The sequence below is a fragment of the Papio anubis genome, chromosome 13 (assembly GCF_008728515.1).
Source record: "Papio anubis isolate 15944 chromosome 13, Panubis1.0, whole genome shotgun sequence".
Taxonomy (NCBI): Eukaryota; Metazoa; Chordata; class Mammalia; order Primates; family Cercopithecidae; genus Papio; species Papio anubis.
In genome coordinates, this window is record NC_044988.1 from 166745 (window position 1) to 192762 (window position 26018).

Below are 26018 nucleotides of genomic sequence, written 5' to 3' on the forward strand. Positions count from 1 at the left end.
TGAAAGAGAAAAACATTGAACTATAACTTTAAGCTCTTCATTTGTAGAAAGTTACAGTTCAGACACTGGAGATTTTTGTCACCAATATTTCGAGGTATCCACTCTAATCTCTATATTCTGTCTCCTATTTACCTGAGGGGTTTAAGGCATCTCAGTATTGTGGATAAAAGAAGGAAGGGCTGAGAAAGAATTAAATAGAGAAAGTTCAGAAGGAGCAATGAAGCAGAATGCCAGGATCATTTATTTAATGCTTAATAGCTGTGGGATCCAGGCATCCTCAACCCTCCAGTTTTTTCTTTCTTTTTCTTTTTCTTTTTTTTTTTTGTTATGGGCATTAATATCTGTTGCTGATTCTGCACTGTTTACCACAGCTCAAATGAGAAAATGACTATTAAAACTGTATTTCTATCATTAAATATCCTCTGTATGATCTAGCAGTGATTCTCAAACATGATCAGAATCACCTGGGTGGCTCATTAAAACGGATTGCTGGGCCCGGCGCGGTGGCTCACGCCTGTAATCCCAGCACTGTGTGAGGCCGAGGCGGGCGGATCACAAGGTCAGGAGATCTAGACCATCCTGGTTAACACAGTGAAACCCCATCTCTACTAAAAATACAAAAAAATTAGCTGGGCACGTTGGTGGGCGCCTGTAGTCCCAGCTACTTGGGAGGCTGACGCAGGAGAATGGTGTGAACCCAGAAGGCGGAGCTTACAGTGAGCCCAGATCGCGCCACTGCACTCCAGGCTGGGCGACAGAGCGAGACCCTGTCTCAAAAACAAACAAACAAAACAAACAGACAAAAAACATGAATTTCTGCGCCCTACCCCATCATTTCTGATTCATAGGTCTCAAGAGGGGCCAGAGAATTTGCAGCCCTAACAAATTTCCAGGTGATGCCGACGCTGCTGGTCCATGGAGGACACTTTGAGAACCACTGGTGGAACCCCGTCTCTACTAAAAATACAAAAAGTATCCAGGCATGGCGGCGGGCGCCTGCAATCCCAGCTACTCCGGGGGCTGAGGCATGAGAATTGCTTGAACCCAGGAGGCAGAGGTTCAACAAATCTAAGAGAATGTGTTGCTTTCAAGCCCTTCTGTAAGTCTTGGAACTTCCTAGGTGACTTTCTTTGTTCCTCCCCCCAAGGTGGAGTCTCACTCTGTCACTCAGGCTGGAGTGCAGTGGTGCTATCTCAGCTTACTGCAAGCTCCGCCTCGCTGGCCTTGACCTCCCAAAATGCTGGGATTACAGGCGTGAGCCACCACATCCGGCCCCTAGGTGACTTTCTAATGCAAAATTAAGGATAGCATTTCACAAAATTAGGAAATGCTGTTTGTGTATGTGTGGGTGTGTTCAGTGTCTAGATGTACCCAAAGGTAACCATCTTACAGATCACGCCATTTCCAGTGGGTGTGGAACTTGCACAAGTGCGTGTTTTCCACCTTATGGTGTCTACATACCCCACTCACTGCCACGAGAACCTGGTGGTTACTGAATTGACAGTGGGATCAGTGTGGCCCGAGGCTTCCCTCAAAGGCCAAAGGAGAAGCTTATAGACCGCAGGACCTCCCTTGAGAATGTCACAAGAAGAGGTTGTGTTTGGTCACTGCTGGCCTTGCAGCCCCTTACTCGGGTCCATTTTCCCTCTAGGTTTATTTCTTGCTTACTGTCCATCTTTCTCCCTACCCCCCACATGTAAAAATTTAATGTGTCCCAACAACAGTGGCCAGCAAAGGACGGGCATGCAGCAATTGTGTTGAATGAATAGATAAACGTTGGCAGTGCCTTCTCTTCCCAAACACCTAAATGAATTTGTGAAGCGCATTTATGTGAGTCTGCTTAACACCTTCCAGAAGAGCTGTGAGGAAGGTTTCACATCGTTCCAGCAAAACACACAGTCACCATTATAAACTATAAAACCCAGGTGTTTGGGGAGGAGGCCCCAAATCCTTATTCACATCTTAAGCCAATCAAAATCCACATAATTCAATCCAGAGTTAATCAATGTCAATGAACACACAATTATAGAACCAAAGAAGTTAGTGCTGGAAGGGGCCAAGAGATTCTCTAAGTCCCAGCACTCTCTGAGAAGCGGACGGCCCCTCCTGACTGTGTGGCTGTGGAGGAGCCCGAGGGGAGTGAAGGGTGGGTCTCCCCTCCTAGGCTGGCGCGTCTGCTTAGCTTCTCTCCCGGACACCCTGAGAAAGAGAAGCTCACAGTGATGCCCTCCCACTAGCCCCATGTGGACATGATGCAAAGGGGAAGTGTGAGGACCAGCGGCCAGCTCCTGGCTCGCACAGAGGCTCATCCCCATCACTCTGTTGACCTAAAAATAACGTAACCTGCGTTTTACACAGGTCCTGGTTCTCCCTGACAGCATATGGTGGGATTTACTGTCTTCAGATTTTGCCAATGCGCCTACATCTTCTACCTGCTACAGATTCTGAGGTTGACACCGCAGGGACCTGTGCCAGCCTAACATTGTTTTTTCTTTTTTGTCTTTTTTTTTTTTTTTTTTTTTTGAGACAGAGTCTTGCTCTGTCACCCAGGTGGGAGTGCAGTGGTGGTGCTCTATCGGCTCACTGCAACCTCCACCTCCTGGGTTCAAACGATTCTGCTGCCTCAGCCTCCCAAGCAGCTGGGACCACAGGCGTGCACCACCACACCTGGCTAATGTTTGTGTTTTTAGTAGAGACCAGAGTTTCACCATGTTGGCCAGGCTGGTCTCAAGCTCCTGACCTCAAGTGATCCACCCATCTGGGCTTCCCAAAATGCTAGGATTACAGGAGTGAGCCACCGCGCCCAGCCTAACATTGTTTTTTCTGATCCTATAACTTGTCATTTGGGTTTTGGGATAAAACTGATCATAGGTTTAGAAAGAGAGACTCGAGATGATGAGTAAGGAGCTGCCTTGAGAGCCTTAATAGACCAGGAAGATTTAACAGACCAGAAATAAAGGCTGGCTGGGTGTGCTGGCTCATGCCTGTCATCCCAGCACTTTGGGAGACCAAGGCAGGAGGATTCCTTGAGGCCAGGAGTTCAAGACCAGCCTGAGCAATGGAGAGCGATCCCCCTGTCACTATTAAAGTGAAAAAAGTAAAAATAATAATAAAATAAAAATAAAGGCTCAGAGGGGCCAGAAGCTCAGAGAAGCTGTAAATGGAAAGAAACAGAGGCAGACTATTAAATGCTCTCAAAGTCCAACCAGTCACAAGGCAGCGTTAGTAGAATTCACATCCCTTGAACACTGACAGTGCTGCAGCCAGCCAAGGGCTTCATCTTTGGTGGCGTTCAGTTCCCTACCAAGCTGTGCAGTACATGATAGGCTGAACCACATAAAATTGCCATTTTTATAAGTCAAATGGTTGAGCAGCGACAATATCATTTGGTTCTAGGATGGATCGTTCCCACGTTACAGATAAGGAGCCAGAGCCTCAGAATGGAGGAATATCCTGGCAGTAGTCGCTGCGCTGGAAAATGGTGTAGTGGAAGATTTTGAACCCAAATCTGATAGACTCCAAACTCCATTCTCTTTCCACTAAACTATGGGGCTAGGTAAGAAGGCGAAGCTCGGGAAAAGCCATAGGCAATTGCACTGTTTGTATTGTACTCGATAACATTTCTTTTCATAACTCATAATCCTTTATTCTCCCTTTATAGTCATGAATAATGCACTTCAGGAAAACTGCAAGTACCATCTTGAAGGAGCCCTAAGTCCTGAAAGAACCACAAATGATTGTTTCCAGGTTATCAAATTTTAATAACATTGTTTTATTACAACACAACATCTATCCTTTTAAAGACGATGTTCCAAGAACTCATTATGCAATTATAAAATAATAAATCTCTTCACAGAGTGAAGAAGCAAAGGCAGTTCCTCTTTGTAGCAACACTCAGCATCTCCTGAAAAAAGTTTTTTTAAATCCTAAGCATGCAATATTGCTTCTTCAGGCAAGAGTGGATGCAGCACAAAATAAGTATAAGCGAGGAATTGAATAAAACGTGGCTCAGAATAAATCTGATGCATATACGTGGCGCTCCTAACGATATCCTAGGGTGAGAATAGTCTTAAAGGTTGGTGATTTCTCCAGTGACTGAGATGGCAATGGCTTTTACATACAACCAAGTTGAATCTTCGGCATTTTCTCTTTTGTGTTCTCGTATCATTATTGACAGTTTTCCCTTGTTACGGGTTATTTAATTCTAAATGCGCACACTTGGTTTTGGAATTTAATGCATAGTCATAATTTTAAAAATCAGGTCATACATAAAAGTACAAAAAAAAAAAAGCAAATAAACCACCTCAAATCCCACTTAGTCTTACCAGAAATAGAAGATTTGATGCTAATTTTCCACAGATTCACCTTCGGGGCATACTTCAGGGCATACTGAAGCCACTCACAGAAAGGAGGAGAAGGTGGCTGTGATGGATCTGGACACGTAATTCAATTTCATACAACAGCCACCCTGGGGTCTATTTGTGGATGATCTTTTGAGTTAACAAGTGGCTTGATTTCCCATCCCATACACTTGATTCATAAGCACACATGAAGAAAACTTCAAGTGCATTTCCCCCTCATTTTAATTAGGGCTCATGTAGAATATTTTTGCTCCAATTATAACCAGAACTACAAGTGCCTCCCCTCCTCAGCCAAAGAAGCAGTTACGAGTCCTCTGTGGTGCGCTCCGGTTCCGACCTGGGTATCGCCGCATTTCTTCCCCGAAGAGCAACCTCTGGCGAAGAGTCAGGCCGCTCTGGGTAAGCTGTCATGGCAACGGCTTAAACTGAAGAAAGACAGTGGAGACAGACCTTTTCAAACTTCGCAGACCTAGACTTACGTTCCATTCTGCTTTTAACCGTGGAGGACCCAAATGTGACGTGAGAAATTGCAATAATTTTATTCTCTAGAAGCATCGGTGAGCCCCCCTCCTGGAAACACGTTAGAAAAGTTTTTACCCTTTGCCCTTTGCATAGATAGGTCCAAAGACCTTCCCAGGTGTAAATTTTTCATCATGTACCACAGCAGAGAACAACAAAACCGTTGCACTCCGGCTGCTGAGCAAGTGGCTCAGCCCACTCAGGAGCCCAAGGACTCCCTCCTGCAGACCAGGCTTAGAAAACTGAGAGTTATCTATCGCTGTGCATAACAACATTCTCAGAAACTAGTGCCAGAACCACCGTTTTCTTTATCTCACATTTTATGGGTCAGAAACTTGGGCAGGGCTCAGCTGGGCAATTTTTCTGTCCCATGTGGTGTTGAGTGAGATGTCCAACTGGCAGCTGGGCAGGTCGAGGGAATCCACGACAGCTCCGTTCGTTGGTATGGTTGCAGAGACAACTAGAAGGCTGGACCTGGCTGGGGCCATGGCCCAGAGAGCCTGCATGTAATCTCTTCAACTTGGCCAATGCAGCGTCATCGGAGTTCTTCCATGGTGGCTCAAAGCTACCACAGTAAGGGTGTTCCAAGATGCCCAGGTAGGAGCAGCAAGGCTTCTTGTTAAGTTAGTTTCAGAAGTCCCAGAATGTTACTTCTACAAATTCTGCTGGCTAAGCAGGTCACTAAGTCCAGCCCAGATTCAGAGGGTCATGAATAGACAGCACCGTGAAATGGGAACAAGAGCAAAGAATGTGGCCATCCTTCATGTACATCACCTGTGCCAGGGTCTGCTGCTAGGGGAACCCAACCTAAGACACTTGCCTACAAGATTCTTCAGGATCTGGCTCCTGCCCTGTGTCTAGGGTCATCTCATGCCCTCACATTCGCCTCTGGTGCCTGACATGCCAGATTCTCTTCTGTTTTTCTAACACTCCATGTTCTATCTTGCTCCTATGCCTTTATTTAATTTACTTATTATATACAAAGTAAAAAAAAAAAATACACAGTATATGTTGATGCTCTCCTCTGCCTAGAATGTCCTTCTACTCCATCCTTGTTTACCTGCAGCTGAGCTCATCCCTAGAGTCCTCGACTGGGCTTCACCTTCTTCTTTCCAGTGAAGTCATGCACTTCCACCCTGCTCCTGCCTCTGCAGCATGGAACACATCGATTTCCTTGTCAGTAAGTTCCTCCAGAGAAGGAATTCTTCTTTCCCCTACTTCGGTATCCTCATGTCTGATGATGGATGAATGAATTATGTGTGGCCCTAAGAACTCCAAGGCAAAAATATAAACAGTTCAGCAAATTGCTAAATTTTTACATTGATGTTCTCCTGCCATTTTTAAGGGATTTTCTTAACGTCAACCAGCTTAATGTAGGAGCTGGTCACCAAGCTGTCATGAGGCTGACGGGGGTCAGGTGGGGAGATAATCTAATACAATTATTATTATTATTATTTTTTTTGAGATGGAGTCTCACTCTCTGTTGTCCCACCCTGTGGTGTAGTAGATTGAGAGCAGAATTTGAGTTGAAGAGAGCTGGGCTCAAGTCCTTACTCGGTTCATTATTGTGTGACCAACCTAGAGCAGGAGGTTCTGGGGGAGATCCCACCAACAATGGGGGCTCCACTCCCCAGGGCATAGGGCGGAGGTAGAGTTGGTGGCTAACCTGTTCTGAGGGCAAAGGGAGCTCCAGATCCTTGGTCCTGGAGGAACTGCAGAGGAAAGAAACATGGCCCTGGACCTCCAGGGAACACACAGTGAGCTCAGCCCCACCCCAGAACCACACCTGTGGACGCTGGATGCTGAACCAATGGATAAAGTGAAGGGAATTATGTGTGGGCCCCAAGCCAAAGCAGGACAGGTGGCTCAACCAGAGGACCTGCGCCAACATTCCATTCTGCATCAGTGCCCAAACAAAGATGCCTCTCACCAGGGCTCCAGCTTCTCTGTGAGTTAAACACTAACTGGGGCTCGAGCCCCTGTATCCAGGAATGCAGTAAACACGAAGTTCTCAGCCAGGGTCTGACACCCTCCTGAGGGCATCTGAAATGTGTGAAGGTGTTTCTGGCTGACCTGTTGGTCCTCAGGAAAGAGCATTCGCCAGCAACAGCGCATGTTCTGCAGCTCATGGAAGAGACTGGCACAATGAAGACACGTCCTGACCAAATGCCAGCAGCTTCCCCTCGAGAAGGGCTGCTAGGGAGCCACGCTGGTGTCCTGGGCTGCTGGAATGCAGAGGGGAGGGGCAGCCTCAGTATCTTGAATTCCAGTGAGCCTCACTTTCCTCATTTAATCTCAAGGATGCTTGCAAGAATCAAGAGATAATTACATTTGAGTCTTTTGTCGACTGGCAAATGTTATAAATACATCAATCATTGCAATGTGTCCTCCAGTGGCTCCTAAATGTGATGTCTTTTTTAAAAAAAATAATGAGTCCAGGCGTGGTGGCTCACGCCTGTAATCCTAGCAATTTGGGAGGCTGGGGAGGGCGGATCGCTTGAGGTTAGGAGTTTGAGACCAGCCTGGCCAAGATGGGGAAACCCCGTCTCTACTAAAGATACAAAACTTAGCGGGGCGTGGTGGTGCGCACCTGAAGTGCCAGCTACTCCAGAGGCCGAGGTACGAGAATTGCTTGAACCCGGGAGATGGAGGTTGCAGGGGTCTAGATCAAGCCACTGCACTCCAGCCTGGGCGATAGAGTGAAACTCCATCTCATAAATAAATAAATAAATAAGATAAAACTTACATGAAGTGAAGTGCACAAATCCTAAGGTACAGCTCAGTGACATATGTCATACCTCGACACATACCCAGATCAGGATATGCAATGTTTGCATCATCCCATAAAGTTCCTTCAGGCCCCTCTCCAGTCAGTTCTCCCCTCCCAGAGGCAACCGCTCTTCCCAACTCTCCAGAGACGAGTTTTTCCTGTCCCTGAACTTCATGTAAGGGGAATCATCCAGCATCTCCTGTTTCGTATCTGGCCTCCTTTGTGAACAGGTCTTGAGGCTCATCCGTGTTGTTGCTTGGACCACTGGGACCAGCAGTGCACCCCTTTTTATTGCTGCGTCATGACATACATCTTTTTTAGGTGGAAAGGAATTTTTTAAATCTCAAAATTACAGCAGAAGCTACAAAGAATCATTCCACCCCTTGCATGATTTCAGATCCTGGTCTCTTTACCGGCCTCGCTCCCACGCTGGGGGAATTATGTCAATTAGCTTTTAGCTGTGTTGGGTTGGGACCAGCCCGCCGTTCCTAACAAGGACGAGGGTTTCGAGAGGAGAGGCTTCTGTTAGCTTAGTATTTATGAGTCTACTTATCTGTTCTTCAAGTCAAAAATCTGCTTGCCTCTTACTTAACTGTTTTATTTACCTAGAAAGTAGAAAGAAAGGCTACTCTGAGTGCAGATAAGCTTCTCAGCTCGGAAGCCTGGTGCTTTAAGAGAAAAAGCACACGCTCTGCAAACAAGACGTGGGGAGTGGAATGGAAAACTCGGCTGAGTGCTTTCCTGGCTTCACGCCAGTCTGGGAATACTTAATTTTTTATATATATATATATATATTTAAAGCCAACTGTTCTCACATTTAGGCCAATTTTTCTTTTGCTAATATGGTCTTTTCTTGTCTTCAATCCAAAACAGATTGAGAATCAAGAAAGATATATTCTATCCACAGTTTCATTTCACCAATCATCTGTTCATTTTCAACTAACGACAACGATTTATATGTCTTTAAATATTAATGTGGGTGCCAAAGAACACAAAACAAAGGCACTGTTCGTTCAGAGTCAGAATCGACTGAGAATTCCTGCAGAGGCGAAGTTTCTTCTAACTGATGGATTTGGTCTGGCAATGCCCGTGGCCAGAGGTGCACAACAAGGAAATGAACGAGTGCAGAGGAAATAGTGCCCGTCAAGAATCTACAGGTTCAGGTGTATGCTTAGACAAGTGCCTGACACCATTTCTTTGTCAATGGTGCCCTGTTGACTCTGGATCCCCTTAGAAATTGGGAGGAAACGTTTGGGCGCAGTGGCTCACGCCTGTAATCCCAGCACTTTGGGAAACCAAGGTGGGCGGATCACGAGGTCAAGAGATCGAGACCATCCTGGCTAACACAGTGAAACCCCGTCTCTACTAAAAATACAAAAAATTAGCTGAGCGTGGTGGCGGCGCCTGTAGTCCCAGCTACTCGGGAGACTGAGGCAGGAGAATGGCGTGAACCCGGGAGGCAGAGCTTGCAGTGAGCCGAGATTGCACCACTGCACTCCAGCCTGGGCGACAGAGCGAGACTCCATCTCAAAAAAAAAAAAAAAAAAATGGGAAGAAACTCAGGGAGAAATGACTGTGTGTGTTTCCCTTGATTAGTTATCGTCACTACATCACTTCACCTTAATCTGCATCACCATTTGCAGCCACTGTATTTCATAATGCTTAGGGTTTATCAGCCATTATCCCACAGCTCCCTGTCCATGGCTCAGTTTGGCGCTTAGATTAACCTAGAACGTGATAAGGAAAGTACTCTTGCAACTTGAGGGGTGAAAAGGCTAAATGACTTCTGCAGGGGTAACATTCAGTAAGTGGAGGAGGGCCTGCCCCGTTCTCTCCTTTGTCTCCAGGTTAAATTGAATGATACTCTAAAAATGTACCAGAATGAGCCCTTTGCAATATTTTATTTTATTTTTAAAATTTATTTTATTTTATTTTTTAGACGGAGTCTCACTCTGCTGCCAGGCTGGAGTGCAGAGGCACGATTTCGGCTCACTGCAACCTCTGCCTCCCGGGTTCAAGCGATTCTCCTTCCTCAGCCTCCCGAGTAGCTGGGACTACAGGCGCCCGCCACCACGCCCAGCTAATTTTTGTATTTTTAGTAGACACAGGGTTTTACCATGTTGAACAGGATGGTCTTGATCTCTTGACCTCATGATCTGCCTCCCTCGGCCTCCCAAAGTGCTGGGATTATAGGTGCGAGCCACGGCGCCCAGCCATTTATTTTTATTTTTTAAACGGAATCTCTCTCTGTTGCCCATGCTAGAGTTCAGTGACACAATCTCAGCTCACTGCAACCTCTGCCTCCGGGTTCAAGTGATTCTCCTGCCTCAGCCTCCCAAGTAGCTGGGATTACAGGCGTGTGCCGTCACATCCCATCACATAATTTTTGTATTTTTGATAGAGATGGGATTTCGCCATGTTCGCCAGGCTGGTCTTAAACTCCTGACCTCAGTGATCAGCTCGCCTCGGCCTCCCCAAAGTGCTGGGATTACCGATGTGAGCCACTGTGCCCAGCCCCTTTGCAATATTTTATAAAGGTTAACTAAAAGGCACAGAGTCCTTATTTTAATATAATGGAATTTAAAGCCTTGTCCATTAAACAAGAATAAAGTTGCTTGATTTGTCCCAGTGAATTGGCCACAAATGGCCAGATGCTACGGCCTGTTGTCTGTCTTCCTTCTCCCTCCGCTTGTCAGAACATAAGCTGCACGAGGGCAGGGACTTGGCTTAGTTCACTGTTATATCCAGAGCCCCTAGGCCAGGGCCTGAAGCACAGTGCGTGGTCTATAAATACTACATATGTGAGAGGATGAAGAAATGAAGGCACGAGGGAAGAAAGGACAGAGCAAGGCTTAGATCAGTGGAGTGGCTGGCTGAAGGTCACACAACCACAGCAACCTCAATGTTCGAGAGAGACTGAGCATAAACACCACCCTCTGTTCGATCTTGTCATCTGCGCTTTCGTTTCCATCGGTAGTATTTGTTGCCTTTATGGAGGTGAGAGGGGGGATGCCACATCTTTCCTGAGAAACGTCTTTAACACAGTGTGAGAGGCCAGGTCTCTAATGATGGAAGAGGGGCTTACCTTGGAGGTGCCAGGTAACGATGGAAGGAGGCCAATTGGGCTACGGAGAGGCTATTATGAGGAAGAGGGAACACAGTGAGAGGCAGGCTGTGTAATGAACAAGCATGAGAGGTGCTGTAGTCTATTAATGAGGAAGAGGGAATAACAAGGTGTGAGGTGTCAGGTAGGCTTATTGAGGAGTGAAGAGGGCTTAACAAGTGAGGTGCCAAATCTTATAGGAGGAAGAGGGGTTAACAGCATGCAGAGGTGCTGTGTCTTGAAGGTATGAACATGGAGGGGAAACCATAGGGGGAAGGAGGGAATAAGAAGGTGGCCAGGAACAGGAATGGAAGGAAGAGGGCGGACATGGAATGGAAGGAATATAGAGGTGCCGTGTGTCTTACAGGAGGAAGAGGGCCAACAGCGAAAGAGGTGCCAGGAGGAAGAGGGGCTTAAATGGGCGCGGAGAGGTGCCGTAGGTCTTACACGAAGAGGGCTTAACATGAGGTGCTGCGGTGTCTTACAGGAGGAAGAGGGGCGGGCTGCTTTGGATGTGAATGCCCGTGACTGGCTAGAACCCCTGACTAGCGAGTGATTTGATAACTTACAGCACGGGATTTAAATTCACAATCACGCCGGAGCGCTGTGTCAAGCCCAATCCCACTTCTGGGAGGCCGAGACGGTAATCAACAGGCCGAGATCGAGACCATCCTGAGCACACGTGAAACCTGCCTCAAAAATACAAAAATAGCCGGGCTGTGGCGCCTGTAGTCCCAAACTACTCGGGAGGCTGGAGGCAGGAGAATGATGCGGAACCCGGGAGGCGGAGCTTGCAGTGAGCTGAGATCGGGCCACTGCACCCAGCCTGGCGGCAGAGCCAGACTGCCCTGGAAAGTGCGGAAAGATCAGGGTCGTTATTCTTCCTGAGGACCTCACATGGAATCCTTTTTTTCTCAAAACCATATCACCTAAGTTTCTGGTGTATCACAAGACGTGCCCATAGCAAAGGTAAACTTGATGGTTGATGCTCTTTTTTTTCATGCTTAGCACATACTAAAGAAATATATCTGCTCATGAATATGTAAATAAGTTTTATTTAAAGTCTAACTGGCTTGAAAGAAAATTCTTGAATCACCTCTTGGTGTTCTAGGAATTCAATATTTCTCAGTGCAAATATCAAACTCCTACTCAGATGCACCAAATGGAGACTTGGCTGGTTTTAAAGCATCTATTTACTCAGAAGAATACAGCCCACGCACAGGGAAAATGTCCCTTCTACTGATGTCCCAAATGCCTCTTTGCTTGAAGATTGCTCAAGAGGGATGCCAATGTAGATAATGCAGCTTTACAGTGAAGAGTGAACCCAGTCCAGCTCCATATTACATTCATAATATGATAAGGCTCTTAGCAAGGAGGGGAAAGAACCAATTCAGAGAAAAAGAGCTCTCTGGAATAAATAAGATGCCGAGTTGGCAGACAGTACCAGCTAGTTCACCTTAATGCTTTTTTTTTGAGATGAAGTCTCACCCTGTTACCCAGGCTGGAGTGCAATGGCACCATCTCAGCTCACTGCAACCTCCACCTCCCAGGTTGAAATGATTCTCCTGCCTCAACCTCCTGAGTAGCTGGGATTACAGGCGCCCACCACTGCACCCAACTAATTTTTGAATTTTTAGTAGAGACAGGGTTTCACCATGTTGGCCAGGCTGGTCTCGAACTACTGACCTCGTGATCCGCCCGCCTCGGCCTCCCAAAGTGCTGGGATGACAGGCATGAGCCACCGCACCCCGGCCTAATGCCTTTTTAACAATGTCTGGGTGTATCTTTCCTTTTTCTTGTAATCTGTGTTCTCAAGACAGAGAGCAAAATAGCAGCTTAACAACATTTTCTACTAACAGAAAAATCATAGTAACCAACTGTACCCAAAAGCTTATTAATTTTCCTGGCCAGCCACCTTTACCTTGATTCCTTTTATTGCATTAAAAATTGAGACTAATTAAGGCAACTGTTGCTGCAGCAGGCCAAATTAGGTTTTCTCACAGCTCTGCCTTCATCTCACAGAGTGATGTCATTAAGTGTGCAGCCTGTGAAATGCGAAGGACAGCCCGTTTCCACCGTGACATGGGTCACGCAGGAATGCGAGGGAAGTACACCACTGAATGTCATAAAGCTTTAAAGAGTTCCAGTAACACCTACCCTGCAGGCCAGGCAGAATACAGGCATTCACTTCTCCTTGTAAACAGACTCTGTGAAGCCAGAGGGAAGGTAGGTGGGAAGTGATGCAGGAAATGACGGCATGACGGCTCTGCATAGCTGCTCTGCGGGCGACCTGGTCTACGGGCCTCTTGATTGGCCAGTCACCTGGAGGCTCCACATAGAACGGGGAGTTGGGACCACCAAATTACACAGCTTCTTGGCAGGCCTGTTTGGCCACAGGCAGCTCTTGACTCACAGGGCTATGTTATATGGCCACTTGATACCTGCTTACGATTAAGCAAGCTCCAGTATGCTTTCACAATAGAGATATATTAGTCAAACAAGTTTACCTCATTTGTTTGCGTGAGCCCTGAGATTTGAAGAGTTAGATTACAGTCCACTCACCAAGATTCTTTCCTACAGATGGTTTTCTTCCAGTGGAGTAGCCCGTTGCCTTCTCAGGTGAAAACCATTTGCTTGAACCCCTCTGTGATGGCGGACCTCTGTATTTGGCAGGACCCTCTGTGTGCTTAGGACCCCTCTGTATTTAGCCGGACCCCTCTGTATTAGCCGGACCCCTCTGTATTTAGCCGGACCCCTCTGTGTTAGCCGGACCCCTCTGTATTTAGCCGGACCCCTCTGGTCTGTTGGACCCCTCCGGTCTGTTGTCTGCATGCGTCTAGGTAGTCTCTGAGTCCTGATCCGTAACCAGACATAAGCATTTGTGTTGACATTGATCAAAAACCACTGCTATTGCCAACTACCCAGCACGTGTTTCTAATACCTACCATGTATAAGGCATAGTTCCAGATGCTAGGAGCTAGACACTGATCAGAAGCCTGTAAGACCTGTGCTCAAGAAGACAGGTTAAATATACATTAAAGTAATTCAGGATTACTTGACAGTCTAGGAAAAGGGCAAAGAAAAGACAGCAGTTTAAATCATGATGGGAAGAAGAATGTGAAGGGAAACAGAGATCAAGAGAGAGAAGTATTGTTTGGAAAGATCAGGAATGATGTGAAATTTAGATCGTGGAAAATGTAAAATTTAAGGAGGGATAAGCAGAGAAAAGGGACCAGCCAGAAGGAACAGCTAAAGACGAGTTCGACGAGAAGAAAAAGGTCACCTGCGTTCCACTTGTGCACTGTCTCCGGTGGTAAGGTGAGGAATTTAAGCTTATTTGTCTTAAAAAAAAAGAAAGAAAATCACTTTATTGAGATATGATTGACATATAAAAAGCTGTGTCTACTTAATGTATACATCTCAATAAGTTTGAGGATAAGTATATGCCTATGAAGCGATCGCCGCCATTGAGGAGATGTTTATGTCCATTCACTTTTTTTTACAGACAGTGGGGAGTCATAGGATGTGCTTAACAAGGGACTGACATCATTTAGGGCTATTGTATCATAAGAGCAGGGAAGCCAACGTGGCTTAAACAACAAAGGACGATTCTTGGCTCACACAACAGAAACCCCCACAGACAGATGTTGGCCTCAGGTAAGGTTTGATCCAGCAGTCCAAACAAGAACTCCCGGACACGAGTTTCTCTCTGCCTCAGCTTCATCCTCAGATACCACGCTGGCCCTGCCTTCCACCCCCATCCTCTCTCCACGCGTGGCAGGAAACGGCTGCCGCAACTCCAGGCTCAGATCTCCCTGTACCTTCCGGAGGAAGAGCAAGCTTCCTTCCTGGTGGCATCTCTGGAAGACGAGGAAGCTTGTCTTTCCCAGAGGCCTCAGAGGCTCCTGTGTCTTCAGGGATCTGAATGGGTCGCTGGTTTATCGGGAATCGGCGGAGGATGCAAGTAAGTACATGGGAAAAGCTGACTGGTTTCGCCAACCACAGTCCACCCCTGGAGCAGGAGGTGCGCGAATCCCTCCCAAGCCACCGGGCTGAGAATGAGAAAGGAGGGATTTCCTGGAAGAGCCCACAAGTAATGCTGGGAAGGGAGAATGCCCCTGGGTGGCCAAAGAATGGCACACGTTTACTCGAGGGAATAAGAAGACAAAGGCAGGTAGGTTTATGTGACAGTCAAGACCGGCTTTTCAAGCCATATAATTGTAAAGGTATGAACTAACCTCTACTGACACTGACTAAAAAAAAGTCAGGATCGACCTAAAAAAAAAAGACACCAGAGAAAATTGTCTCTAAATATGTTGGGTTTACTCGAGAATAGAAGTAAGGATTATAGACGGGAATGCATGGCATGGCTGTGGTGCTCCCGGTGTGCTAGCCGAGGAAGTGGAGGAGGAAGGATTATATAGGCGGGAATGCATGGTGAGCCACCCGGTGTGCCCAGCGAGTAGTGGGGAGGGGTGCTTTGATTGTCAAAAATAAATTAACGTAAGCTGCTTAGAAACAAGTTCATTGGTTCCAGAGGTTCAAAGCTAGAGTTGTTGTCAGTTCATTGGGAAGAACACTTTTCTTCCAAGAACATTTTATTTGAATCACTGCAGACCTACACAAAGAATGTGGTAGGCCGGGTGTGGTGGCTCACGCCTGTCCAGCACTTTGGGAGGCTGAGGCGGGCAGATCACAAGGTCAGGAGATCAAGACCATCCTGGCTAACATGGTGAAACCCCGTCTCTACTAAAAGTATGAAAAATTAGCCGGGCGTGGTGGCGGCACCTGTAGTCTCAGCTACTCGGGAGGCTGAGGCAGGAGAATGGCGTGAACCGGGGCCCGGAGCTGCAGTGAAGCAAGATCAGCGACACTGCCTCCAGCCTGGAGCAGCAAATGAGACCGTCTCAAAAAAAAAAAAAAAAAAAGAATGTGTAGTGATAAGGTGTGGTGGCTCATGCCTGTAATCCCAGCACTTTGGGAGGGCCAAGGTGGGCAGATCACCTAAGGTCGGGAGTTCGAGACCAGCCTGACCAACATGGAGAAACCCCGTCTCTACTAAAAATACAAAATTAGCCAGGTGTGGTGGCGCATGCCTGTAATCCCAGCGACTCCGGAAGGCTGAAGCAAGAGAATCTCTTGAAACTGGGAGGCAGAGGTTGCAGTGAGCCGAGATCATGCCATTGTACTCCAGTCAGGGTAACAAGAGCGGAACTCCATCTAAAAAAAAAGAAGAATATCTAGTGATAAACCTTATTAAAGCAGGAGATGTGTGAAGGGCTCACAGAAAGTCCTTGGAAATCGCTTGTCGCAGAATGTAAGCCTGAGCCTTCTCTCCTTCCTGGCCCTATTTTGTCTGGGTTTGACAGAAATGATTTCCTCCAGGTATCTGGAACTTTCACATCAGCCACCTGCCCATCCTCCACCTGGCCCTGTATGCCCACCTTGCCCCTTTTACTTCAGAAAGTTTTAGAAATACACCATCTTGTTTCACATAGACCCAAGAATGATTTCTCAAACTGAAAGAATTCTCAAATTTTTATTTGGAAATAAAGGAATTCTGGCCAGATGCAGTGGCTCATGCCTGTAATCCCAGCACTTTGGAAGGCCGAGGTGGGAGGACTGCTTGAGCCCAGGAGTTAGAGGCCAGCCTGGACAATATGACAAAACACCGTCTCTACAAAACATAAAAGCAGATGAGCCGTCTGTGGCTGTGGCTCCTATAGTCCCTGGTACTCGGGAGCTGAGGTGGGAGGACTGCTTGAGCCCAGGAGGTTGATGTTCCAGTGAGATGTGATTGTATCACTCCACTCTCCCGCCCTCAGGAAAAAAAAAAAAAAAATGGCCGGGCGCGGTGGCTCACGCGTGTAATCCCAGCACTTTGGGAGGCCGAGGCGGGCGGATCACAAGGTCAGGAGATCGAGACCACCCTGGTTAACACGGTGAAACCCCGTCTCTACTAAAAGTACAAAAACTCAGCCGGGCGCGATGGTGGCGCCTGTAGTCCCAGCTACTTGGGAGGCTGAGGAAGGAGAACGGCGGGAACCCGGGAGGCGGAGCTTGCAGTGAGCCGAGATCGCGCCACTGCTCTCCAGCCTGGGCGACAGAGCGAGACTCCGTCTCAAAAATAAATAAATAAATAAAAATTTAAAAAAAGGAATTATCTTTAAAGAGATGGAGATGCTAGCATCTTTAAGAAATCATATCCACAGGTTCTAAGTTCATTCTGTGCACTTATCAGCCAAGAGAAGGCAGCAGGCATTCTGAATTCAAGAGAAAAGTGTGACTGGCCTGAAAGAAGAATGCCTTTGTGCGTGTGTGTGTTCCTTTTTTTAAACTGTAGGACTCAACCCTTTGGCCCCTCACAAAAGCAAATTTTGACATTGACTTCAGTGGGAAGAAGGAGGTCACGTTTTCAATGAAAGGGCTTTTTTTTTCTTTCCCTGTCTGGCTCCAGTCAGTGCAGGCCGGAACCCCTTGTGAACTACAAAGCTCTCTGTCCACAAATTAGGAGCACACCCACCAGGCCCTGCCAGCTGTTTCGCTTTCTTCAGTGAAGTCACGGCCGTCATTGCCACCACGGTTCAATACCACAGAAACAATCGTGAGGGATTCGTGTCTGCATTCCTCGGGTTCAGGGGTGGGGGAGAGAGACAGGTGCCCCCCACTTGGCTTCGGTTCACACTGGCTTCTTTCCCCTCACCCCTTATTTCTTCGTCTGCCCCTGAGCTGGTACCTTTACAGACGCACGCAGCCCTGGGGGGGTGTGAAACTGGGCCTGGATGGGAGGGAGTCCTTGAATGAGAGGGGTTGGCTGCAGGAAAGAGCGAATTCTGAAGAAGACTCCTGGTAGCGATCGGAGACGCGCTCCTATAGAGTGTATCTGCGCTTGACGTGAGTCTCTAACCCTGAGAAGGGCTCCTTCATGCTTGGAAGGCTTTCAATTCAGATTAGCAGTCTGAGCTATAATAACTCTTGATTGGGAACGAAAATCCAAGTTCAAGTCAGAAAGAAAAACAGAGAACAAAGCAGGCCTTCCACTCCCAGCGTGTGTTTATTTGTACTCAACTAACAGCTGGACCCAGAAGGATTTACTCTCAGTCCTTTCTGGCAGTGTACTCAGGATGAGTAAGTCGATTTGTTGCTCAGACCAAAGAGTCCGGGTTTAAAGAAACATCAGCCATCTCCCTCATGCAGACGGCACATCCTTCTTCCATGCAGAAGGTGATAAATGATCTATCGCAGATAATGTTGCATGTTTGAAATATTTAAATGTTGCATGTTTGAAAAGTGTAAATCAGATGGAAAGTGAAGTGAAATGAAAAATGTTTTGTAAATTGTTTAGTGCCAAGTAAACAAGCCCCAGGTATAGAGAGGCAGAGAACAGGAACTTAGGGGGCCAGAAGGCCTGAGGAAAGGTGGCATTCCCATGTGTACCTAGAATTGGGGTCAGTACTAACGCTTTTGGAATTTAAAGCTAATGGGTACTATTTTCACGATTGGGGGCATCAAGAACGCAATCTTGGACTTTCTTCCTCTCATTCCATCTTCTAGAATATCTCTTTGCTTAGTAGTCTGAATTTTTCCAAGTAATTTCTAAGGCCCTTGAAGCACAAAATAAGTATAAGCAATTCTAAGTGATTTTCTGAAGGCTCACCAGACAAATAACACTAGGAATATTACCTACTTCTGCCTAGAAAGAGGAAGATGACTACATCTTTGTATCACAATAGCACTATCTTTTCACTGGTTTTTATTTATTTTCTTTATTTTTTTTCAGACAGAGTCTCACTCTGTCGTCCAGGCTGGAAGGCAGTGGCCTGATCTCAACTCACTGCAACCTCCACCTCCCGGGTTCAAGCGATTCTCCTGCCTCAGCCTCCTGAGTAACTGGGATTGCAGGGGCCCACCACCATGCCCGGCTAATTTTTTTTTATTTTTAGTTTCACCGTGTTGGTCAGGCTGGTCTCAAACTCCTGACCTTGTGATCCGCCCACCTCGGCCTCCCAAAGTGCTGGGATAACAGGCGTGAGCCACCACGCCCGGCCCATTGGTTTTTAAATCAAAGCAGTGGTGCACATGCCAGTGAGTCAGGCTCAGCAGTCCTCGAGGACATCAGCGGCCTCCCCTCCCCCTCTCCAGTCTAACCAGTACCATCAGCAACAACAGAAGTCTACACTCAGTCCTCCTGGGTGGTTTCCAACTCATCTCTGTACTTATATACTTATTTCTCACTTCCTTCCTTCCTTCCTTCCTTCCTTCCTTCCTTCCTTCCTTCCTTCCTTCCTTCCTTCCTCCCTCCCTCCCTCCCTCCCTTCCTTCCTCCGTCCCTCCCTTCCTCCCTCCCTCCCTCCCTCCCTTCCTCCCTTCCTTCCTCCCTCCATCCCTCCCTTCCTCCCTCCCTCCCTCCCTTCCTTCTTTCCTTCCTTCCTTCTTCCCTCCATCCCTCCCTCCCTCCGTCCCTTCCTCCCTTCCTTCTTTCCTTCCTTCGTTCCTTTCTCCCTCCCTCCCTCCCTCTTTGCTCTCTCTCTCTCTCTTTGGGACAGGGTCTCGCCCTATCACCCAGGGGGAATTGCAGTTGTTTGATCATAGTTCACTGCAGCCTTGACCTCCTGGGATCAAAGGGATCCTCCAACCTCAGCCTCAGAGTAGCTGGGACTGCGGGTTCATGCCACCACACCCTGTTAGTATTCTGTACGTTTTTTAGGGTCTTGCCACATTGTCCCAGCTGGTCTCAAACTCTTGGGCTCAAGCAATCCTCCTGCCCCGGCCTCCTAAAGTGCTGGGATTATAGGTGTGAGCCACTTCACTCAACCTCAATTTCTTGACTATTTGCCAACTCTGGTTAGAAAAATGTTGTTTTAGTTTAGTTTTGGGTATCTCATCTCTTCTTCTCACTTCTCCTAGTGCTTGATAGGTAGGTGATAATCAGAAGACCCTCTACTGGTTATCTTTGTAGCTACAAATAATATACTACACTTGAATATTATTGTAATAAATAACATGCCTGAACCTCTAGTTCTCCTTCCAGAACCCTCCCCCTTTCTGAGACGAGGATACTGGCTCACCGGGGCTTGTCTCCACCTTCCTTCCACCACCCTTCTGCTTCCCATCTTCTGTTGCTCACACTCTTGCCATTACATGGCCAAGATGCTTGGCCAAGTCTTCCGTGCTTTGTGTGGATGAGACTAGTTCTGAGAGGTAAAATCCAGCACCCAGACACTGCGCAACGACTCTGTTACTGTTGGTCACTGGGTAAAACCACAGGGATGCCAGGGGCTGCTTTCTTCTCTGAATTCAGCACTCTATGAAGTACCACCTCTTTGGCTGAGGCAGGGGCAGCTACTGGATTGACAGAGTATTCGAGAGCATCCTTTTCATTTCTCCTGCTTAAGAGGTTTAGGATATAACCTTTTTGAACCTTGCGTTCAACAATTGCACTTGAATAAATTAGCGCCATTTTAACTGTGAAACAAGAAACAAGCTGTTTTCTTTCTTTTCTTTTTGTTTTTGTTTTTTTTTGAATCTCACTCTGTCACCCAGGCTGGACTGCTGCAGTGGTGTGATCTCGGCTCACTGCAACCTCCGCCTCCCAGGTTCAAGCGATTCTTCTGCCTCAGCCTCTTGAGTAGTTGCTGGGATTACAGGCATGTGCCACCACACATGGCTACTTTTTATATTTTTAGTAGAGATGAGATTTCACCATGTTAGCCAGGTTGGTCTTGAACTCCTGACCTCAGGTGATCCACCCACCTTGGCCTCGAAAAGTGTTGGGATTACAGGCGTAAACCACTGCGCCTGGCTGAAACAAGTTGTTTCCTAACAGCTTTTTCTTCTGGATGCCCAGAACAAAGAGCTGAACTACAAATGCACAGAATCATATGGCAGTCAAATGCCCCATTTTGATTGTTAATGTTAAAAAAATGTATTAATCGGCCGGGCGCAGTAACTCACGCCTGTAATTCCAGCACTTTGGGAGGCCGAGGCAGGCGAATCATGAGGTCAGGAGTTTGAGACCATACTGGCTAACACGGTGAAACCCCGTCTCTACTAAAAATACAAATTATTAACGGGGCGTGGTGGTGGCGCCCGTAGTCCCAGCTACTCGGGAGGCTGAGCAGGAGAATGGTGTGAACCCGGGAGGCGGAGCTTGCAGTGAGCTGAGATGGCGCCACTGCACTCCAGCCTGGGAGACAGAGCGAGACTCCGTCTCAAAAAAAAAAAATGTATTAATCAACATTGACGGTGCCATTTGAATGATTTTCTAAAAACACAGGACTAAAACACACCTTACAGTAATGGGGAGCTAAATGTGCCTGGGGTCAATAGCAAAAGGAATGTTCATGTTGAAATACAGACTGAAAAACTTCCATTGCAACCTGACATTTTTTGATAACTGATAGAAAACACTCCTCATACATTACTTACAGCTTGAAGTCAGTCAGTCATATGGCACCAACGACCTTTTCTAGGGAGCTTTTAAAATGACCAGGTGTCCCGGCTGTGTGAGACTTGTCCAGCTTTAGCACTGAGAGTCTCATGTCCTAGGAAACCCCGCAGTCCTGGACAAAACCGCAGTCCTGGACAGAAGAAGATGATTGATTGTTCACTCTCCATTTAATAATACTGATGAGAATAACATTTGTCCTGATTGCGGCCAGGTGCTATACGAAATGAGTTAGTTAGTTTTTAAAAATTTAATCTTCAGCCGTGTATGTGACTCAAGCTTGTAATCCCAGCACTTTGATAGGCCAAGGCAGGTGGATCACTTGAGCTCATGAGTTTGAGAACAGTTTTGGCAACACAGCAAAACCCTGTCTCTACTAAAAATACAAAAACTAGTCTGGTGTAGTGGCGCATGCCCGCAGTCCCAGCCACTTGGGAGGCTGAGGTGGGAGGATCGCTTGAACCCAGGAGGTTGAGGCTGCAGTGATCCCTGATCACACCACTGCACTCCAGCCTGGGTGACAGAGCGAGACACTATCTTAAAAAAAAATTTAATCTTTGCGATAACCATACAAAGCCGCTATTACTATCTAATCGGTTTAGAGATGGGGAAACTACAGCTTGACAAAGTGAAATAACTTCCCAGAGTTTATATAACCATCAAGTGGCTAAGATTCAAACCTAGGTTATCTGACTTCATACCTTCTCCTGTACCAAAACAAATTTCATTTCATTTTGTGTTAAGATTGTCAGATTCAATCTGAATTTCAGATAAGAAGCATTTATTTAGCATATGTCCCAAATATTGCATTGGACATACTGATACTAAAGAATTATTGTTTATTTGAGATTCAAATTTCATTGGATATCTTATATTTTTATTTGCTAAATCTTACAGCCCTAATTTGGAATAATCACTCTTTTCCAACAAAAAGACAATTTTATTGATTTTTTTTATGACTGAATGTATTCAAGAACTGGTGAGATCTAGGAAAATTCAAGTTTTAAATGAAAGAAAGTCAAATAAGTGAGAGCAAAATGTTTTCACAGGTTGCTTTATTTTATTTATTATTATTATTAATTTATTTATTTATTTTGAGACGGAGTCTCACTCTGTAGCTCAGGCTGGATCTTGGCTCACTGCAAGCTCCGCCTCCCGGGTTCACACCATTCTCCTGCCTCAGCCTCCCGGGTAGCTGGGACCACAGGCGCCGCCACCACACCCGGCTAGTTTTTTTTTTGTATTTTTAGTAGAGATGGGGTTTCACCGTGTTAGCCAGGGTGGTCTCGATCTCCTGACTTCGTGATCTGCCTGCCTCGGCCTCCCAAAGTGCTGGGATTATAGGCGTGAGCCACCGCGCCCGGCCCCAGGTTGCTCTATTTGAGAAACCTGGCGGACCTAAAAAGCCTCTTTCTGGGGTAGCCTCCGAATCACACGTTCGAGCGTGACAGCGAAGTGGCGGCAGGCGACATGTACTTATCCCGTCTTTCTGGGATAGCCTCCTAATTACATGTTTGAGCGTGACAGCGAAGTGGGAGTAGGCGACATTTACTTATCCATTCATTCACTAGGTCCTGAGTGCCAACTGTGTGCCAGGCACTATTCTAGGTATTCTGGTACAAGGCAAACGAGGTCCCAGCCCTCATGGAGTTCCTGTTCCCTGGGGGAAAATGGGCAATAAATAGATACACTAGCAAGTCACCTGGTTTCTGGTAATGGTAAAAGCCGTGAAAGAGAATAGAGCAGGGCAAGGGGACAAAACAAAGGGAAATTTGAGATGGGCATCATCAAGAAAGGCATTCAGTGAGGGGCAAAGTCCTGAATGAAGCAAGGGAGCCAGCCGTGTGTGGCTCCGGAAGGAAATCTTCCAGACAGAGAGACGGACAGCAAGTACAAAGACCCCAGGATGAACAGGCGCTTGGCAAGTCCGGGAACGCAGCGGTGAAAGAGCAGAACATAACTCACTCCACTGTCGTTTAAGAGGCCCTTTACCCATTTCTGCATGTGGCTAGGATAATTTTAGAGTGCTGAGATAAAATGCAAAAACAGCCATCATGCAGGTTTTCAAACTAACTCTGGGATTAAAGGGGACGTGCGTAAACAATGACGTTTTGTTAAAGGTTTATAGGAGCGCTGTGACCTGACAAGGACAAATAAACTCCCAGCCTTCCTGGACCCTCGCTGGAACCCAAATGTATGCGGTCATTGGTCACCTCTTGATCGCAAGGCCCTCCTCTTCCCTCTGCCCTCAACATTAAAAGGGCCTGAAATTTGGACTTAAGGTGGTTCTTCAGCATATTGGTCCTCCATCCTCTCGGCTTGCTGGCTCTCAGAAATAAAGTCGCCTTCCTTGCTCCATCTCCTTGTCTCCTTGTCTTTTTTTTTTTAAACGGAGTCTCGCTCTGTTGCCCAGGCTGGAATGCAGCGGCGCGATCTCGGCTCACTGGAACCTCTGCCTCCTGGGTTCCAGAGGTTCTCCTGCCTCAGCTTCCTGAGTAGCTGGGATTACAGGTGCCCCACCACCATGCCCAGCCACTTTTTTTTTTTTTTTTTTTTTGTATTTTTAGTAGAGACGAGGTTACCATGTTGGCCAGGCTGGTCTTGAACTCCTGACCTCAGGTGATCCGCCCACCTTGGCCTCCCAAAGTGCTGGGATTACAGGCATGAGCCATTGAAGGATTGACAGCAGGGCAATAAATGACCAGATTTATGCTCCAAAGGCTCATTCTGGGTGCCAGGGAAATAGAGACCCTGTTGCAGGGCTGGAGGAAACAGATGCTGGTGGCCTGAATTAATACAAATGTTGTATTTGGAAACATATTGCCTGGGTGGCGCCAAGGCAGACGTGACATTTAAACCACCACAGGTGATTCAAGTGCATCCTCAAGGTTAAGGAGCACTGCTGCTGGCTAGGCGCGGTGGCTCACGCCCGTAATCCCAGCACTTTGGGAGGCTGAGGCGGGCAGATCACAAGGTCAGGAGATCAAGACCATCCTGGCTAACACGGTGAAACCTCATCTCTACTAAAAAAATACAACAAAACTAGCCGGGCGAGGTGGCGGGCACCTGTAGTCCCAGCTACTCGGGAGGCTGAGGCAGGAGAATGGCGTGAACCCGGGAGGCGGAGCTTGCAATGAGCTGAGATCCGGCCACTGCACTCCAGCCTGGGCAACAGAGCGAGACTCCGTTTCAAAAAAAAAAAGGAGCACTGCTCCTTTAAATCATGGTCAGTGATTTAGACCAATAATTCAGTTCCTCTCAACCTTGGATGCACTTTGTAACCACCCAGGGGACTTAAAAAAAACACTGGAGCTTTGATCGCACTCCCAGGCTGGGAGTACAGGATTTAAAAAATATCCTTGGATGATTCTTCTTTGCAGCTAAGTTGAAAATTTCTGTCTAGAGAATAGTGGGAACCCTGTGTGCGAGGTAGACAACAAGAATTGATTGGCAATGCTTTGCTTTAAAGCAAGTTCCATTAGAATCAAGTTCTGTGGGAGGCGACTGAAAGATGCTCATAGTCATGTATGGTCCCGAACGTCTCTGGGGGGCCCTGCTCCCCTCCCCTCCCGCTGTCAGAAGCAGAGCTGGTCATCAGTATCCAACCTCCCCATACGGAAGCCGAGTCCCCAAAGCTGGCCACGGTCACAGTGGTGACCTGACTTTCAACTGTCATCTCCTCACCAATGTCTGCCCAGGCCGACTCTCTTTTCCAGGGGGCATGAGAGTCTGGGAGACTGCAGGGCAAGGCAGGAGGCGTCCAGACAGCGGCTCTCTTTCGTTTTGTTCCCTTCCTGGGAAGGCATCTGGCAACCATTCTCTCCAGCTCTCGGGAACAGTCCTGAAATTCCCTTTCTATTGATGGGAAAATGCAGGCAAAAATCAAAGTAATAATCAGTGTCACTTAGTGAATTAGTGATGGAGACGGGAACAGAATCCAGACTTTCTAACTTGGAGATCCCCTGCTTTTAAGTCTAAATGGCTCTTTTATTCTAATCCAGCTGTGCTGCGTTAATAACGCTTTGACGAGATCCAGCTCTGTGTTCTGTAGAGTTAACATATTCGATATTTACCTCAGCTATTTGTTGTCTGTTTAATAAGTTTGGTTTGTCATCCCAGATGCACATTATTTAGCAGCGTCTAATCACATACAATTGTTTACGCTATTTACTGTTTGCTTTCAAGTCTTGCCAAGAAGGACTTGGTGTAAACTAGCTGTCTGCAGCAGCCACACTAAGTTAAGCCTTTAAAAGGGTCTAATTGGGCCTATATAAATAAACACAACGATATGGAAAATAACTCCACATACGTCTGCTACACCGCTGGCCGGCTGGCAACTATGCAGACCTTCTCTCTTGTGGAATAGATAGAACTAAATCTTACTCAGAAGGGTACAGAGAGCTATTTAGGTTTTAATTTAGAGCTCATCCAACTCTCTCTCCGTCTTACACGCACGCACACACGAGAAAAATCGTTTCAGTGGCAATAAATTTTAATCATGTAGTTAGTAAAGCTTGACTCTGGCTTTTATTCTTAGAGAAAATGGTCAGTGAAGCAAATCTCATATCTGCTCATTACAAGGCCCACGGGCAGGTCATGATAACTGAGGGACCACAGATGCTCTGGTTATGTTTTAAACTAATAAAGGAGACCAGCAAAAATTCAGCAACTAACCACTTAGGCACATGAAAAGAAGCAGAGCATAAGGGAGGCAGTGTCTTTCCAAAAACGTTCAGCACAATTCCTTGTTGTAAAAAAATTCAGTGGTAATGTCTTTCTGATGGAAGCTGCAGGAGCTCTGGGGCTGTCTTTGTGTAT

The 26018-nt window shown here is 46.9% G+C and overlaps 2 long non-coding RNA genes across 2 annotated transcripts in view; both read right to left on the bottom strand.

The window, feature by feature from the left end:
- LOC108582214 overlaps window positions 1-26018 on the bottom strand; it is a 71387-nt gene that overhangs the window by 22687 nt on the left and 22682 nt on the right. The window lies entirely within an intron of this gene.
- Window positions 3741-13379, bottom strand: LOC116270109. The gene is made up of 2 exons (XR_004178053.1): window positions 12911-13379; window positions 3741-7105 (listed from the first exon to the last, which is right to left on the bottom strand). It is a non-coding gene; the product is annotated as an uncharacterized LOC116270109 (long non-coding RNA).